At 45.4% G+C, this 18,960-nt stretch overlaps 1 protein-coding gene across 1 annotated transcript in view; it reads right to left on the bottom strand.

The window, feature by feature from the left end:
* SORCS3 (sortilin related VPS10 domain containing receptor 3) overlaps positions 1-18,960 on the bottom strand; it is a 495,944-nt gene that overhangs the window by 132,730 nt on the left and 344,254 nt on the right. The gene's annotated exons all lie outside the window — the stretch shown is intronic.

The raw sequence follows: 18,960 nt of genomic DNA, 5'->3' as shown, positions 1-18,960 counted from the left end.
CATCTCCATGTACTTCAGTGGCGCTGTGCTGAGTTCCAGTAGCTGAGGATCTGGTCCCAAGAACTATATATCATTCAAGAGGTAATTTCACATCAGCTTGCAATAACCTCTCAAATTTTATCTGGGGCAAGGAGGTCAAAAGCTCCTGTAGCAGGAGTCAGTGAATGCAGCCCCTGATCACATGACAGAGGGTAGCAAGCTTCCGTAACCCTCCCCTATGGCATGTCACTATGGCCAGGAAATAAAGATAATGCTCTTCCCAATATATCTGTGCATCACACCTTTACCCAAGGTGTTAGTGATTGTAGAAGCACTTACATTATCTGGCATAAAGCCCTGCCTCAGTTTCCCCTTAAAAATAGATCTTCCTTCAGGCTAACAATCTTTTATTAGAGCTTCTCACCCAACAGCTTCCTGTACCCTGTGGGTCATTCTCCCTGACCATCTGCCTGGGGGGTCTGGAGAGCTGTCACCTTCCTGCTTCCCAGCTGGTCTCCTCTCTGAACTCCAGCCTTCTTAGCTGGCTCCTGCATTCTTCAGGCTCTCTGCCTGGGAGCTAAGAACAGAGTCTCTATTCACAGAGGCCCCCTACTCCTCTGAGACATTCCCTGAGTGAACTCAGGCTGCCCTCTCTCACTCCCAACAGGTTTGGTTCTGAGTCTCTAACTCCCACCACATGATTCATTCCCTTCACCTGGGGAGGTGGGCCTCAGTCTGACCCAGGTGCAGCTGAGCCCCACCCCTTTAAAGGGCCGGCTAACCTATGATTGATCGCTATACAGAAAACAGAGGACTGATTTCTGCAGGCTTGCTAGAGTTTTATGTATTTAAAAAGGATAAAACCTGAATTAGTAGAATCTGATCATTCCTAAAACTTAACACTGATGATACCCACGACAGCTGGGGAGCACCCCGAGCGGATTTATAATGCGCCGGAGAAGAACAAGTCTTCTGAAACATGCCATTCTCCCCTGGATTTGCTATTGTATGGGATCTAGTTGTTTCCTTCATTAGCTTTGACATCTCTGATGGTTCTATTCATAACAACAAAAAAAAGAAGTTGGTACAGCAGCTCCTAATTATGCATCATTCCTTTAACACCATGCTCCAATCTCAAATGCTCCGAAGCAACGTCAGGCAACCCTGAAATTGTGAGACCCCCCCCCCACCTTCCCCTCCAGTGTATGCGAGAGGGTAACAAAACTGAATAGGAGAGCCCTGTTCCCGTAGGAAATCCAGGCACGCATCATCCTTATCCGCCTACCCTGAACCCAAGTCCTCCTCTTGCCTCAAAACTGCTGATGGCAGCAAAAGTTTACAGAGTCAATATCATTTCACTGTTTTCCCTGTGTATGTTCTCAATGGCAAGGCAGCTGCTACAGCTCTGCAGTGCTGCCCGTTCACGAGTACTGGTATTTCCATGGAATGGACTCCACTCAGTTTTTGGTAAAGCTTTAAGCCAACAATGTAACAAATCTGTCACAAACCCATGGACTCTTGAGCTCAGCAGTTGTCACCCATGCTGCGTAGCTTGGACACAAAACTCCACGGACACAGCAGGGATAGAACCCACATTCTCCAGCTCCGAAAATACAAGCTCCTGACAAGAGGGGAATCGCCACTAGCGGAAAGCAACATAGTACCTATGACACACCACCAAGCAGTTCTAATTCCACCCAGTAGGGAGCAGTAGACTCACTCTCACCACCCCCCGACCCACACAACCCCCCCACAAACACCCCTAGCCAGTTCATCACAACATTTTCCTTTGTTGGCATGTATAAAATGGCTCCCCCACTCCCCTCCCATGCCCTGGTCTGTCTGAAGGAGAGGATTTACTGTCACGGGTCTGGCAATGAAAGAAGTGCCACATCAACAGCATCTGCAGGCAGCTGTTTGTTTCTCTTATCGTCCATTTCTTTTCTAACTATCATACTTGGGCTGGTGAACTAGAGCCAAGACAGTCTTGCATATCCCCTGAACTACCTTCTACCCGTGTAGTCCCATGGAACTGGCGTGACCCACAAGGCAGGGTTTCCAATGCTCTTGAGCCAATGGCCTTCTGCCTTTCAGATGCATACAGAGAGGAGGAGGAGGATTGAATTAAACTGAAAAGCATGATTCTGGCTTGGAAGAATTATAGTGTATCCCACCCTGGCAAGCATTTCCACATCCTGCTCCAGGCATAGCTCCAGTCCACGCCTTGTGCATACAGCGAATTGGTGCCACAGGTAAAGAACCAGCAATGCACGTATGCCCTATAACCCCAGAGGGGCACTTCCACCAGGGCTAGTCATCCTACACTGCTTTGCTCATTTATCACAACCCATCTCAGAAAAAGCTGGGGAAAGAGGCGGCAGCCAGAAGTGATGGTAAAGGTCACATTCCTGATCGCTGCAGATGTAGGCTTCAGAACTGGGAGCCTGCAGCTAGTATTGCAGCTGGCTCAGGATTATTAGCCAATTAATAACTCAAACTGACTTAAAATTCCATTAGAAGGGACATGGTGGTTGCTTTTTTTTTTCTTTTCAACCCTGACAGCTCTTGGCTGTCCAGAGTCTTCACTCCCCTGCAGTTTCCTTTGGGTAACGAATTAAGTCTTCTTGACAGCTGAAGGACTGATAGTACCCGAAGCCATCTCCCTATCTGTATCTAGAGGGCAGAGCACTGTGCTTGGACGCATATTTACTAGGTTATTTGCTAACATTTCAACCCTGACCTGAAGGGACAGGAAGTGAGGGTGGGCCACAGCCATTAAACCTCTTCGTTTCACACTTTTCTCTAAACTTCTGCTCCCAAGAAGCTTCCAAAGGAACCATGCTCAGAGCACGTACAACATGGTTCAGACCAGAATGGGAAACGAGTCACACAGATGACACACGGAACGAAGAGACAGAGGACCAAATCCTCAAATGCGCCTGAGGAGAACTTGCCTTCTTGGCCTATATCTATTTAAAAGGCCACATGCCCGTCAGGCGAAGTGCCATGGAAGTGACTAATGTGGTATGTATCATTATACCTATTTTACAGACGTGAGGCACAGGAGGGCTAAGAGACCTATTTACAAGGAGTCAGAGTCAAGAACAGAACCCAAGACTCGTCAATTTCCAGTGCTACAGTGCAGCTACTATATCGCTGGCCATACTAATAAGATTTGGAGACACTTCGTTGAGCAACCACGTGCATAGCTAATACCTTCTGGACTCCAGAAAAGGAGAGCATCTGCTAATAGTGGAGAAGAAAGCAGATGGGAAATCCAGCTCCTCATTGGTCTCCTACAGTTGCAGCACACAGAACACTGTTAGGTAGTCGGTGGGGGTGGGCTAGCCAGTCAGGTGAGCATATGATCACATTCTGAACCCAAAACTTTTCAAAGTTATTATTCTGCAGACGTGTCATGTCACAAAATGCCATGAGATGGCCTTGTACGCAGGTGATCCACAGCACTCAGAGATGCTAAAGGATTTGTCACTGGCTGGCCAAACTTTGGGTTTAGAAGCTCAAAGTGAATTTCTTTAAGGTCAACCTCCCATCGTCTTTATTTTGCCTGCTAGCTAACTGAAAAGGGTCACAGCAGAGAATGTTTTCTCAGGTAGGAAGGTACAGAGGCAGCTAAAAGGTAGGTCAAGCAGACAAATGGAAGGAGGAGGAAGAGTGATGGGAATGATGCCCTTTCTGCTTTTGAATCCACAAGGAAAGATCTAACACAGAGCAGCACAAATTTCTCCACTCCGGCTGCAGTCTCTGGGAGTCCGCTCTGTCCTTAAGTCAGCAGAAACTCCTCAGAAGTCAAAAACAAACTTCACCTCCGTTTGCATCAGTTCCATAAATCAGGCCATGAACGTTTGGAACTGAGGCCTGGCCAGCAAACCTCAGTGACCCACCTGCTTAGGAATCAGGTGTCAGGTGAGAGTTTTGCCAAGTTACCTGCCTGGTATCTGAACCATCAGGGTTCCTTGGCACAGCACTAGTCTAAAAAGAAAGAAATGTGAAAATGGGAATGAGACTTAAACAAGATGCAGCCTTAGAAACCCATCCATTGTAGGCTGAGATGTCAGAGTGGAGGAACTAATCACCGATAATGGAAAGGGACAGGACGAATAGATGTGGACTACTCAGAGGGATGTTTTGGAGTAGATTAGGACTAGAAAGAAAAAGAACAACGCACATTTATAGTGCAATAATGTGTAGCGGGGAGGGGAGAAACACATCCCTTTTTTTAGACAATCCCAATCAAATTAATGGATGTTGGCAATTAGTTTGCTGAAATTTTAACAATATCCTGCCCCAGAAGTGAGTAAACACTCAGGTATTTACAGGTGGTATAAGGCAGACAGCGTGTGTGTCTAATCCGACCAAGATACAGACCAGACCCACGGACACAGTCAGACATGGATGAAGCAGCTCAGCACACTAATCCAAACATTTCCTGCTATGTTGGACGATACAGATCTTACTGCAGGCCAGCTAGTGAACTATATACCCAACCCTAACACAAACTGGGCCTCTTTCTCCACACCACCTTGTGTCGCCATTTACACATCTTCACAGTGGATGTACGGCGCCACCATTTTGATCGAGTAGCATGTTTCGCATAAGCGCAAGTAACTTCATACACGGCAAGGTAAAGGCAAAGTGGACCCTCTGTATGTTTTACTAGTATTAACTTCAGTCAGATCCATAACAGGATCTAGGCTATAGAAAATAGGACATTACCCTCTGGGGCTGAATAACAGGAGACACTCTCTTAACAGTGTGAGACTGTGGTATGATCTCCCAAAGGATAAAGCAGAAGCCCCATTACTTGGTGCATTTCAAATCAAGCTTGAAAAAAAGCTTAGAGGAACATGCTGTAAAGAACTATCTTGCATTCGTCTCCAGGGAATGGATTTATAGTTTTCTTCAAGCTCTAATTTCTAAGACTCTACAATTCTGGACGTCTGCAGGAGTTATCACTAGGATGGTAAAACTGCAAGATAAGGCAGGAAGTTGTCAGGTGCCTACACTCAGCTCATTTTTTTCACTTCTGAACAGAGCCAACACAAGCTTGCTTGTTTAAAGCTTCTGAGGAATCTGGGGTTTTCTCTCCCCATAGCATTAATGAAAAAGGCACTGTACTTCACAGAAACTAAACAGCAATTTAAAGGACTGGAGACAATTCGAAGAAATCTGTGAGAAATGTTCTTACCAAACAAATCTGCTGATGTGGTTTTCCTCAGTTTCCTAATTCTTAATTATCAGTGGACTAAGAAACTTCATGAAAATATTCATAATGATGTATCTGCTCCTGTTGCTTATTTCCCAGCTGCAGTCATCAGGATAGATTACAGTCTTCACCCTTTCAAATTCCTCCTGCTCTACTTTGCATTTATATTTCTTAATCTGATGGGTGAATTCCGATGAATATCACTGAGTTCTTGTAAAAAAGGAAGGGGAAAAATCCCTTCCTCCAACACAGGAAGTATTTTAAAGGACCAGGTCTGTAGATGTTTACATTTGGTGGAGACATTCAGGCTCAGGCTGGAGGAAGGAAAGGGGAATTTTTCCAGGAAATGTTTGTTTCCTTCTAAATTTTCAATATATAAAAATGTTAGTTTCAGTTCAAGTTTTGAAAAATGAAAATGAATGCTTTTCATTCTTCATTTCTCCTCCTCCTCCTCTCCTCCCTTTTCTCTCCCTTTGGGGAAAAAACCCCAAACAACATAAACTGGGGGGGGGGGTTTGAATTGCTGGAAACCAAAATGAAACAGACAAACAAACTCAACCATTTCAAAATTGAACAAAAAAACCTGGACATTTCCATGGAAAATTTCTAAGAAAACAAAAATATTTGATTTTTTTTGAGAAAATATCATTTTTCAACCAACTTTACCTTGCAGTCAACAGCAGAGCTCAAGCCCAGATTTTTTGGATCTATTACCAGCCACAGCATGGATTTATTGAGGGACTGTAGCTGTAGGCCACCTCTCTGTGGCTCAGCTGGTCCATCACTAAAACGAGCATAATGCTTAATGTACTGTTATGAGGCCCAGTTAGTTAATGTCTGTAAAGCTCTTGGGAATCCTCATTTGAAAAGCCCCGTAGAAATGGAATTGCTGTAGCATTACTAGCCTGGCTATTCAGGAACCAGAAGCAATCCTTGTTTCAGAACAGTTTAGAACAGAGCACACAACATTTGCTGCAAACTGCATAACTATAATTTCATCCATCCTCACTCTACATTCAGGGATTCAACTCAGCCTCTAGTTTCTCTCCATGCAAAGGAATATTTGGAAAGCTCATTAAATACAACACGGTTAGTAGCTTGGCACGAAGTATTCCAAATTGGATCCACTGCACTTTAGACTACAGTCATCTAAAGATGCTCCCTTGCCTGTGTGTTTAATTCCCTTCATTTGTAGGAACATTTTCTGATTGCAAATAGGACATGGCTTATGCGCTAAGGCTCAGTGATCCAGCTACTAACAGACTCCAAGACAGAGCAGGGTGTCTCTGAAACGCTTTAGAGTGGGAACGTCATTTAATAAATTAGTACCGTGGTATAGGAATAAAAATAAAGCTTAAATTGTCCAAAGAGGGGATGCCAGCATGCCACTTGGCACAGATGGAATGTATAGGATATGTTGCAAGATGAGCCGATAAAGCGTTGTACATTGTATTAATTAAGGAACGATGGCTTGCCACATTCCCTGGGACAATGTCTAACTAGCTGGAAATTAATTCACACTTCAATTTATGCATTTCAGAGCGAGGCAATGTGAAGCCAGATTTGTGACTCATCTCTTCTGGTGACTGTTTCTTTGAGCTTCAGCCACTAACCTGAAGAGAACAATAGATTATTTCATTGTTTAGACCTTTAACCAGCAACCAAGAGAAAGAGAGAGAATAAACTACTTTGCTGCAAGATGGGCCAGAAAGTGTAAATGCATCAGTGTGTCTCCTTGCCCCAAATCACACTCAGTTACCAGTTTATGCCAAATTAAGAGTGAGACACTCATTTGTCCTGACAGCCTTAAGAGGAAAGGCAAAGGAGTAGTAAACAAACAAAAAGGATTCTGGCACTGAAGTGGGAGCCGCACAGACAGGGTCTCTTCCTAGGAACGGCTAATCAGTGCATCAGTGATGGGTAAAAGTAAATATTACTAGAGGGAGTTGCAGAGCATCACACATCCTACAGCAAGAAGGTTGATCAGTCAAGGCAGGAGACAAACCCCCAAATATCAGTGATGGACATGGGATGGAAATATGCACAACCTCACGTGAGCCATCTCTTCCTGAGATGGACAATGATGGGAGCAAGGAGTTTGCTGGTGGAGAGACGCAAGGCATCAATGCACCTGTGTACGTAGTTGCTGTGCAAGCGAGCGGCGAAAAAGATATTGATTCAGGCTGTGAGGGAGGCTAGCTGGGAAGTCCAGCAGTAGGCAGCCCAGCACGCCTGAGGATCTGAGATCAAAGACACACTCCCCAGTTCTTCATGGCTGGCAGAGGCCAGCATTCTTTGGAGGCAAGCAGCTGCTTGGACAGAGAGCAGAGGGAAATCACTTGTCAGCGTTCAGTAGTAACCTCACCTGCGGACTAGTTCAGGAGAAGTGTTACTAGGCCTTCAAGTGAGCTTCATCCTGTGCGCCTCATGCCAAGAGGGAGGACATCGCACTACAGCCTGGGTAGGTGCAAGGAGAGTAATAGATGACTCACAATGGATTTGTGGGGCTGAAGAGCAGCCTGGACGGAGAGAGAAGCAGACTGGGGCTATGTCTACATTGCAGTTAGACACCCACCACTGGCCCGTGCTAGCTGACTGAGGGTTGTTTAACTGTGGAGTAGATATTTGGGCTCGGGCTACAGCTCGAGCTCTGGGAACCTCCCAAGGGACTAGAGTCCAGGCTCTAGCCTGAACATGAATATCTATACTGCAGTTAAACAGCCCCTTGGCCCAAACCCAGCTGGCATGGCCAGATGTGGGTTTTTAATTACAGTGTAGACTGTCCAGTCTATCTAGGAGCTTATATGGCCCTCCTTTATGTAGGATCTCACAACCATTAACCAATTTTATCAACACAACACCCATGTGAAGTATTAGCTCAGTCATATGGGGAATGGAAGCACAGCATAGATGAAAGGTCCGTTAAATTTAGGGAAGTTTTACCTTGCCCAAGGTCATACAAGGAGTCTACAGTTAAGCTAAGAGTTGAACCCAGGTTGAGTGGAGTCCTAGGCTAGTACCCTATCCACTAAGCCATCCTTCCCACCTCAGTAGGCCCCTGGTGTATGGGCTATGAGTTGGGGAGCTCAGTGCCATGATTACAGCTTATCCAAACTGCCTACAAGCCTAGGTCATGAACCTTGTCAGAAGCAGGTCTTTGGTTCCATGCTACAGATTCCCTTAAACGCAGTTACACGCATTCAGCTTCACCTCTGAACATAACCCAAGCCATCCAGGGCACATGTCTGCCTAGTGCCTATAAACCCATGGCTCATTATCTCCTACCCATACTACAGCTTCTATGGTATAATTAAATAGCTCTGATGATCCACCATCTGCTAATCCAATTACTGCTGTACAATCATGCAGGCACAATAGCAAAAGCCACTGGCTTCCCTACCTTGTCCTAAGTAACAACCTGCTAAGGGGAATAATTGAAGGAAACTCATCTAACCTACATTACTTAAAGGAACCTGCAGTGTAGCTAATAGGATACTCCTTCCTCATCTTAAGTTTCCATGTAGTTTCATGCAGGCTACATTTAACGATGGCAGGATTAAACTAAGCTCATTCTGTAAAGGAGGCTCTGGGGAATACCAAGGGAACGAAAGGATGGGAGTTTCAATTTCTTCTCTTGCAGAGAATGAATTCTGCCACACATTGCTTCTGATGAATTGTCATTTTAGAGAGTTCGTTAATTTCCAGCAAGCAAAATTCATAAAGAAGGATCTCCTTATCTTTCATGGCCGTTACTGAGTGACACAAATGGATCGCATCTAAATGAGTTTAGGAACATCTTGTCTGTTTGGCCCTGATAAGAGACTGCTTACTACACAGCATGGGTCCGACTCGGTCTGTTAAATAGAAGAACTGTTGTCTAACTTAGTGACGGGCAAACTTCCAAAGGCTTCAGTAAGTTCAGAAAAGCTAATCAAAATCTATCTGAACCTTGGTCTAGAAATCTCACACGGGAAATGTATCTCATGATATTCTGGCTACTTCCTAGTTGTAGTCAAACCGGAAACACTGCAAGAAGAGCCATGGCTTGTGGTTATGACCGAGGCTCTGATTTCAACCTAAAATCACCTCTGGGAGTATTTACATATTCTGCTTCTAAGGACTGATTCTCCATCATCTTGCTTCTTGTGTAGTCATTTACACCAATGCAAAATGAGTGTAACAAAGCTATCAGGCCAGAACTTCTGCAAGGAAAAGAATTGCCAGAAGCACACCGAGAAGGGAATTTGTTTACAAATCTAAGCACGTGTTCTGGGATGGGGTTGGCGGGGGCAATGTTTGCCCAGTTCCAATGAAAAGTAAGCCAAGAGTTCCAAAAACAGGAGCCTACCATTAGAATTCTAAAACCTTATTTCATGTTGGATGTTCAAAAGTTCTCGATAGCAGCCTAGATCTGCTCCCATTGAACTCGAAGAGATTTTTACCAGTGGGGACAGTTGGAGCACCACTGCACACTTACGAAAACTCCACCCCTAAAACAAATGAAAAGAGTTGAGCTTCCAGGAACTCCCCAGAAGTCAACTGAAAGCTACAGGGTGTTCACCACTTGTGAAAATCGGCCCACAAATTGGGCTTGTCTACACAGTGTGTTAGTCTGCACTAGAGAAGTTAAATTCTAGTCCTCGCCAGCACGTTGCACACTGACTCATGTGGATCTCGCCTGGTGTGAATAAAGTTCCCCAGAGTGTGCTAATGGAGAACTGTTTGAAATGGGACTACATTAATATGCACTTGACAACTTTTAATGTGCATCAGCAAGGTCTACATGCGCCAGCTAGTGCACAACATGCTACTGTGCACTAAAAATCTACTCTCTTCTAGTGTAAAGGCACTGTGTAGACAAGCCCTTATTTAGGAGCTTACAGGGGCATTTAGGAGACTCTCTTTAGACTCCATTTTTGGAAATCTTGGCCATAAACCTACCACACAACGACACGTATGAGAAACATATCAAAGCCACAGCTTTGGCCGTGGTCTTCCTGGGACCAACTGGCCTGTGTGTTTCTAGATTGCCTCATGTCTCCTGCTCAGAATCCATGCTCTCAGGTGGCAGCTGATATGTGTCCCCCTTTGCCTATGCAGAGCCAAGCTCAATGAGGTTGTCCATCAAACAAGAGTAGTGAGACATGCTTGGACCACTTGAACTCAGAAACAGAGCAATTAACAGAGTGTGGTGCAGAATAAAGAAAAGTTAAATCAGACAAAACAAGGAATAAGCCTAGATCTTGCCACCCAATGGCAGGTGTGGACTGTGCTGCTGTAGACACTCCAGCAGAATGGCCTTTGGTTTGCTCTGTCAAGCTCTGATGATTCCCATCTGCCTCAGGCAGATGCATTAATCAATGCATTAATTAAAGGGTGTTGGCTCTTGATGCTGCCTACTACAAATATCACCAAAGATCACCCTGGGACTCTCCACAGCCAAATCGCTGTCTCTCATGTACAAGCTGCCTCCATGCCAATATTTACCTCTGACCCCGCACTGTGTGGGCTACAGAGCTACCTAGGGAAAAGGATTGGCGGGGAAAGGGGCATACATCAGCCTCCCACTGCTCCCGCATGGCTCAGGGCAGAAAGGCTCCCTCTAGGGCAGTGAGCTGCCTCTCCCTGTGTGGCAGCTGTGCACACAGGAGAGTCCCTGGGGCTATTGGGCCTGCACTGCCCAATCTCTCCCAAGGAGAACCCTTTGGCGATTTCCTCCCCAGGATCTCCCCCCGAACAGGCTCATCAGACCCTCTGTTTTCAGACACATGCGTGTCCACACAGAGAGGATCTTCTGTGGGTGAGCAGAGTTACTCTAGATTACCCCAGGGGTGAATCAGAGCAGAACCTGGCCTCAGGAGCATGAAGACTCTTAACAGATATCAGAAGGTAGTGCATTTCTGGGGCCATAATTCTTAGCCAGGGTAGAACTTGGGTCATTCAACAGAAGGCAGCAAATTTAAATCCAATAAAAGGAACTATTTCCCACCACATTGCAGACTATCGGCCTGTGGAACTCAATGCCACAACATACCTCAACCAAGAATTTGGACAAATTATAAACCAAGGATTGGATATCTATATGGATGAGACCATCTAGAGTTATGTTAGTATGGATTTAATTGGAGGGATATAAACTCTCATGCTTCAAGACATAAGGGAGAATTTAGGAAGAAATTTTCCTTATGGGGAAGTTATTCCAAAATTGCCTACTTCAACTTTTCTTGCATCTTCCTCTAAAGTAGCTGGCACTAACCATTTTTGGAGACAGGATATCGGAGGAAATGGACCACAGGGCTGATACCAAATTGCCACCCTTGTGTTCCTTTTAGGAATTACATATGGTTTGTACCACGGAGACTTATTTAAACATATTTCCCCAAGCAACCACACTTGTTTCTTGTGGCCATTCTGCTTTCTTTGATAAAACAGCTTTAAAACAAGAAACCTATAATACTTCCGAAAACACCGTGGGGTACATGAGACTTTGTGGGAAAAAGTTCTAAATGGAACTTAAAACACACAATAGTTATCCCAGAGACTTGGCATAATGCATTTAAGAAGATCATCATAAAACTGCTTATTCATGCATCAAAAACCTTTAAGTACTTTTCCAGTGCATCAGCTGCTACTGAGAGCTTGAACTGTTAGCGACTAACTCACATAACAAATTCCTTTTATTCTTAGGTTCTTGTGTTACTTTTATAAATTGAAGTTGTTATTCATCTGAGAGGATAAAAATGCACTAGAAACCAGCAGACATCTTTGGTTTTGGCCCTTACATAAATTGCAAACAACTCTGGTGTATTATCCAATCAGTGTTGTTGAGTTGTTGCGAGTTGGTGGCTGATTTTTGGTTTGTTTTGGGTGGAGGGAGGGAGGGAGCTTTTTTTGTTTTGTTTTGTTTTTGGTGTGTTTTTTGCCAGCTTCCCAGATGAAACTATTTCTGCCAAGATTCTGCCCTGGGCCAAATTGGTTACAAAAGCCTGGATCACATTTGCAAAATGGGAATTGTAGCAAAGACATAATCTTAACTGAAACTGACAACTTAATGTTTATTTCTAAGCAGTCTCTCCATAGCAGCCCCTGGATGGTTTGCTCAGACACAAAAAGTGAAGTTGTTTCCTTTTCAGAGAAGCATCAAGTTCTCGTGGGTTCTCTCTCCTTGCTCTCCCTCAAGTGCTGCTTCATCATTACAGCAGTCACATGCCCTGACAGTCTACAGGGGGCAGCTCCTCTGCGGTATAAACTGGCATAGCTGCATTGATGGAGCAATGCCAATTTACACCTTCTGGAGGATCTGCCTTAGGGCTTCTACCACATCCCAAGCGTTCCTAGAAAGCGTCTCTCTCTTTCTAGGTTTGGCTATTTGGTGGATGATTAATGCTGGCACACCTCCCACCAATAAACGCAGATGTCCACCGTTTCCCAGCATGCTCACATCAGACTCAGTAATATCAATGTTTGTAATCCTGTCACACTTTACCATGAACTAGGGTGACCAGATGTCCTGATTTTATAGGGACAGTCCCAATTTGGGGGGCTTTTTCTTATATAAGCACATATTACTCCCCAAGCCCCATCCCGATTTTTTACACTTGTTATCTGGTCACCCTGCCACAAAAAACCCTTACTAGTCAGGGGAGGGAGGGAGCAGGAGGAGGAAAATGTCAAGTCTGTGAAAAAATGTGTATGGCCAAAAGGAAAATATAAAATAAATCTTCCTCCAAGGTTACTCCAAATATGCCAGGTACCATCATAAACATCTGATCACAATAATGCAAGAGTATTGGCTATGCCATCTGTACTGTATATCATATAAACTAGAGACTGGGAGGCAAAGTTTGCTTTGTGATGACTATGGCAGAGCAAGAGAATTACCAGTCAGGATACATCGATTCCACCCCCCATGCTGAAGCAGGATTAAGCATACCTAGACCAGGAGTGGCCAACCTGTGGCTCTGAAGCCACATGTGGCTCTTCAGAGGTTAATATGCGGTTCCTTGCATAGGCACTGACTCCAGGGCTGGAGCTACAGACGCCAGCTTTCCAACGTGCCAGGGGGTGCTCACTGCTCAACCCCCTGCTCTGCCCAGGCCCTGCCCCCATTCCACCCCTTTCCCCAATGCCCCTGCCCCTTCCCCCGAATGTGCTGTGCCCTCCCCTCCTCCTCCCTACCTCCCAGAGCCTCCTGCACATGCAAAACAGCTGATCACAGCAGGTGGGAGGCATGAGGGGAAGGTGGAGGTGCTAGGAGCTGCGGGGAGCTGATGGGGGGTTGCTGATGTATTACTGTGACTCTTCGGCAATGTACACTGGTAAATTCTGGCTGGCCACCCCTGACCTAGACCATCCCTTTCAGTACATGCCAGGTGCTGTTAAGGAAACATTGCAATAAATGCAGGTAGAGTTAAAAATATCTCCCAAAACCCAGAACTACCTTTACAGAAACTAAGGACAATTCAGGCTAAACATTTCACATTAGGGCTCCAGTGGCTTGAACCCAGCACTTCAGGTTTATGAAAGCACCTGTCCTGTGATGGAAATACAGCCACACTACGCATAAATGCAGGGATGGAATTATTCCTTTTACCATGTAGCATGAGGACAAGGTTATTTTAACTCACAAATTTCTAATGCAGGATTATTTAATAGTCAATTGACATTTATAAAACTATGTTTTCTTAACGCTAGAGCTGGCTGTAAAAACTCAAGTGATGTTTTCCCAGCACTATATAATGACACCATCTGGTAGTTAGTGATTAGTGGGTTTGCAAGAGACACACAATTTTTAAATGATCATTTTATTGCTGGCTAACGGATCAGACATGCTAAGTAAAGCTCACCTTTGGTATGTCCAATAGGCCCTCATTGGACAATAAAACTGACACAATCCCAGGGCTGTCCTCATTGGAGCTGGGACATTTTCATGCCCCGCTGGACACCACAGAGAGAACTGAGAAGTGATCCACAGACATTTGCTTATTTCTAGATCCGAACCCAGATCATAAATTTTAGAAACATTCGGGTAATGCTCCCGCCCCACTCAAGTTATTTTCCTCATTCATACTACTCAGTCAGCATCTTCCTGATGGGCCTAGGCTACAAGCTCAGAAATAGAGCAAAAAGGGCCCTTGCCACTGTTTCTGCCTCACCACAAGCTAAACAAGGATTGAAAATCTCACAATAAAGCCAGTTCTCATGAGACCATCGGACAAGCATCCACACTCTTCATGTTTGTCTCAAACAACCATGAACTCCCAATCTTGGGTACCTCTGCACAGCCTCTGGCCAACCACAGTTCATGTCTTCTCTCCCCAAAGACCATGTTAACATCACAGTGAGCTGGCCTGTGTAGTTGTGCACTGCTGCCCTCTGCTGAATTGGCTCAGAACTGCTCATCTGTGTGTCACACACCCTACACTACCCAGAGATTCTCCTTTAGCTCAAGTGGCAGAGGCCAGTTTCACTCCTGCTGCGGAGTTAAAAATGACTGTGGGGATGCAATGCGTGAGCGACAACCACAAAGTTCCAAGGAGGCTAGTGATTTGTTTCAGTGCCACAGAAATAAGAGAAAGTAAAATCCGACAGAGGGAGAATGAGCAAAACAGCTGGTGCCTTTAGCACCATTTGTTATAAATTTAATATCGTTTCCCCTACTGCTTGTTAAAAACAAAGCAAAATCTAAGATAAGCGAGATCTGAAATATTGCTCTGCGAAGAGAGACGTGTGTCCTATTTTCCTCCTCTCCCCATCCCTCCTCCACTTCCCTGCTGGCGTTTTCCATTCAGCTCCTTCGTAATTAGCGTACACTTACGTGTCCTTTCCAGACTGGGCGCGTTCCAGGTATTGACCTTCTCAGTGCTTCAAATCTCCCGGTACCCATCAGAAAGGCTATGCATGCTAAATCCAATGCTAAATCACCCCCTCGCCCCCGCCCAGCTGTTCCTGGCTACAATTTGACAGTTTCACCCAAATTATTTGATGGCATCTCTTAAGACCGCAGTACAGAGGAAGGGTGGCAAATGACTAAATATGACAGGTGAAGGAGGGGAGGAGATCCCCATCAACTGCCTCCTATTCCTTGCTGTTCCCCAAGGTGGAGGCAGTAGAAACAAATGGACCCGCGGGAGAAGAGAATGCTGGGGCAGTGCCGAGAAAGTCTGCTACTTCTGACATGGACTATGCCTTCCGCACAGAGCATTTCTTGCTGTGTGTGTGCTCTGAAAATATAAGCAGGCCCTCCAGAGATGGGTGGATGGGAAAGCAATATGTAGCTGTTCAGTTGACCAGCCAGTAAATGCAGGATACCTTAAGGAATTCCCTTGTTTAGGGACTTACCTGCTAACAGGATGAAGGAATTTATAACCCACTGAAACTTCTCTTAACCCTTTACTGACTGGTTTGTTTTTAGTCTCTCTGATGTCCCAGTATGGCCCCATTATTGTAGTGTTTGAGCACCACACAACCTTTAATGAATTTTTCACTCACAAAACCCCTGTGAGTCAGGGCAGAGCTATGGGCCCCATTGTGCACATGGAAAACAGCAGCCCAGAGAGGCTAAGTGACTTGCCCAAGGTCACACGGGAAGGCTGTGGTCATGCACAGACTTGAAGCCAGGTCTCCCAAGTCCTAGGCTAGTGGACAACCTGCCCTCGCCCCCTTTTTGGTACTAAGGCCCCAATTTAACATAGCACTTAAGCAGGCACTTGCTTTTAAGCACAGGTTTAAGTCCCATTGACTTCAAGGGCTTAGCTGATTAGGGATGGGATTACTTAGTACTGTATAAATCATGTTTTACTGAAGAAACTGTTTCCCCGATATTTTACAGTGCACAAAACATGATGTGGAAATGGTCTTTTGTCTCCCTCCACCTGGAAAGGCAGGTGCGTTAGTGACCATGAATTCAACTAAACAAGGCTTAGAAGAAGCCATGACAACTTATAAAACTGAACTCAAATAGTCTCTCTTTACCTAAAAATGCCATCGATCTAAACGTGATTATCTCAGGCTGCTCCAGGGATAGCACCACAATGGAATATGGGGAACTCTGCTTCCCATTGCTACCAACTCCCATTTTTAGCCCCACTGGGGTCCTAAGACATTAAAGACTTTAAAGCCATAAGGACATATGGAAGTCACATGTGGATCCCTTTCCTCATGCTGAGGACCACCTTCCTTCCCAAGTTGTGCTAATCAATTCAATGAGACAACACGTATGATAAATTGCTACTACATAAGTAAAGGTATCAAAATCTGGTCCTTTATAATGCAATAGGTCAGACCTGAACTCAGCCCCAAATCTATGGGCTTGTGAAATTCTATGGCTTGTGTTACACGGGAAGCTGATTCAGATAATCCAAATAGTCCCTTCTGGCCTTAAAATTTATCAGTATGGAAACTCCTGAGCACTGGACAGGTGTAATTATTTGGGAAAATATCATATAGTAGAGGGGAGAAAGATGAACCCTTTCTGGGTTCGGGTGATTTGTTCTATAAAACAGCAGGTTATAGTATTGCAAATGTGTGGTGGCTCTGGACAATTGAAAATGCTGCTACAAATCAAGTGGTATCTTGACAAAGCTGCTGAAGATTTCACTATTTGATGTAAGAGGCTTATCGGAGACCTGTCAATAATAGATTCGGAGGAGCCCAAATTCGCAGCTCCTTCTAAGGACTAACGTAGTCATGTCTTTGTTGCTGTTACTTCACGTCTCCTGGAAGCTTCAGTTAACACAATCTGATGACTTAGCTTTTCACGCGACGGTGGAACCCAAAGAGCAGCAGCTTATGTTCCTCTGAAACTTACAGGGTCCTATATATTTGTGTTCTACCCACTCCACATAGTAGTAATAATAAAAAAACCCGCAAGCTCTCCAAGTTTCAGTGTGTTCCTTTCATTTTTTTTCTTCCCGACACACACCTTACAAGCTCAGAACAACAATCACAGCTTGCAGCATAATAACAAAGAACTCAAACAGCCAAGAGAAGTTATTATATTGCAGGGTTTCAATATCCCTGAGCCTGGCATTACAATAAGGTGGTTCAAATCTTGCCCACTGTGCAAACAACCTAATTTGTTCTCTTGGAAAGTTTATCATCACTGGAATACTGCTGCCTCTGAGTGGAAAAAAAGCTTTGTTGACACTCTTTCCAGTAACTGATGACCCTCTGTATTTCTGCCAAGGAAGAGACATCTGAAATGGCAACTCCATATAATGCAACCTGCTCACATTTTTGGGTTAGGTCCCTTTTATTGCTCAGATAAGGTTGTCACCTTTGTATATAATGCTCCTGCTAATTAGGGTGGTGGACTTTACCTGGTCTTCTTTAATTATACTCACAGTACAGCACTGATTTAGCTTCTCTTATCTAAAGGTGATGGCTTCCTCTTTGATGAGAGACACCCACAACTTGCTCCTATCCAGAACAAAGCAAAAAAGCAAACCCTATTCCCTCCTAAACTGTCTGTACACACTGCTTGTCCCAACATTTCTTGTCAGCCTCCAACTCCCATGGTCCTTCTGGACTACAAGTCCCAAGATCCCCTTCTTGTGGGATGAACAAGGCCATGCTGTAAAAGGGGAGTGAGCAAACTTTTTGGCCTGAGGGCCGCATCAGGTTTCAGAAATTGTATGGAGGGCTGGTTAGGGGAGGCTGCGTCCTGGCCCTTGCCCCCTGATGGACCCCCCCAGGACCCCTGCCACATCCACCACCACCCTACTCCCTGTCCCCTGACTGCCCTTGGAACCCCCACTCCTGACTTCCCCCCACCACCCCATCCAACCCCTCCTTTCATTCCTGACTGCCCCCCCAGAAACCCCTTTCCCATCCAACCACCCCTTCTCCCTGACCGCCCCCAGAATCCCTGCCCCTGACTGCCTCCCCGCTGCCCTATTCAAACCTCCTCCTTCCTGACTGCCTCCTGGGACCCGTACACTCACCCATTCAACCTCCCTGTTCCCCGCCCTCTGATCATCCTGACCCCTATCCACATCCCCACCCCCTGACCACCACCCTGAACTCCGCTGCCCTCTATCCAACCCCGCCCCCCGCTCCCTGCCCCCTTCCCGCGCTGCCTTGAGCACCAGTGGCCAGTGGCGTGGTTGTGGCTGGAGCCAGCCTAAATACCTCTGAAATGGTACTGCGGCAGCTTGGTCCCATTGATTTTCAATGAGACTCAGGCTCTGACATACACAACTCTCTTCTGAAACTAGGACTTAAGCACCTAGGTCACCTAAGTGCTATTACATTTTTTTTACCTCTCAAAATCAACCCCCCTGAGCCACTTAGGGTTTGTCTACACTGCAAAGAAAAACCCACAGCACTGAGTCGCAGAGCTAAGGTCAGCTGACTCGGGCTTCTGGGCCTCGAGCTGTGGGGCTAAAATTAGCAATGTAGACATTCCCACTTGGGCTGGAGCCCCAGCTCTGAAACCTAGAAATGGGGGAGTCTCCCATAGCCCAGGCTCCAGCATATCTACACAGATATTTTTAGCCCCGCAGGCTGAACCCCATGAGGCAGAGTCAATCGACCCAGGGTCTGAGACTAGGTGCCACGGGTTTTTCTTTGTGGTGTAGATGTATCCTTATTTCCTAGTTATCTGATGATAAAAATACATTCTAACACATAATAAAAGCCTAGCATGTTCTTTAATTAACACATTGATTCTGTTTAAAAGCCCCTCCCCACAGTCACCTGGGACACAATAGAATGGAAGTAGTCAATAACAGTATTAACAAGTGTCACTAGAG

Source organism: Gopherus evgoodei, chromosome 7, assembly GCF_007399415.2.
Source record: "Gopherus evgoodei ecotype Sinaloan lineage chromosome 7, rGopEvg1_v1.p, whole genome shotgun sequence".
NCBI classification, from domain to species: Eukaryota; Metazoa; Chordata; order Testudines; family Testudinidae; genus Gopherus; species Gopherus evgoodei.
Note: the sequence above shows the minus strand (reverse complement) of the source record. Positions and strands in the feature narration are given on the sequence as shown.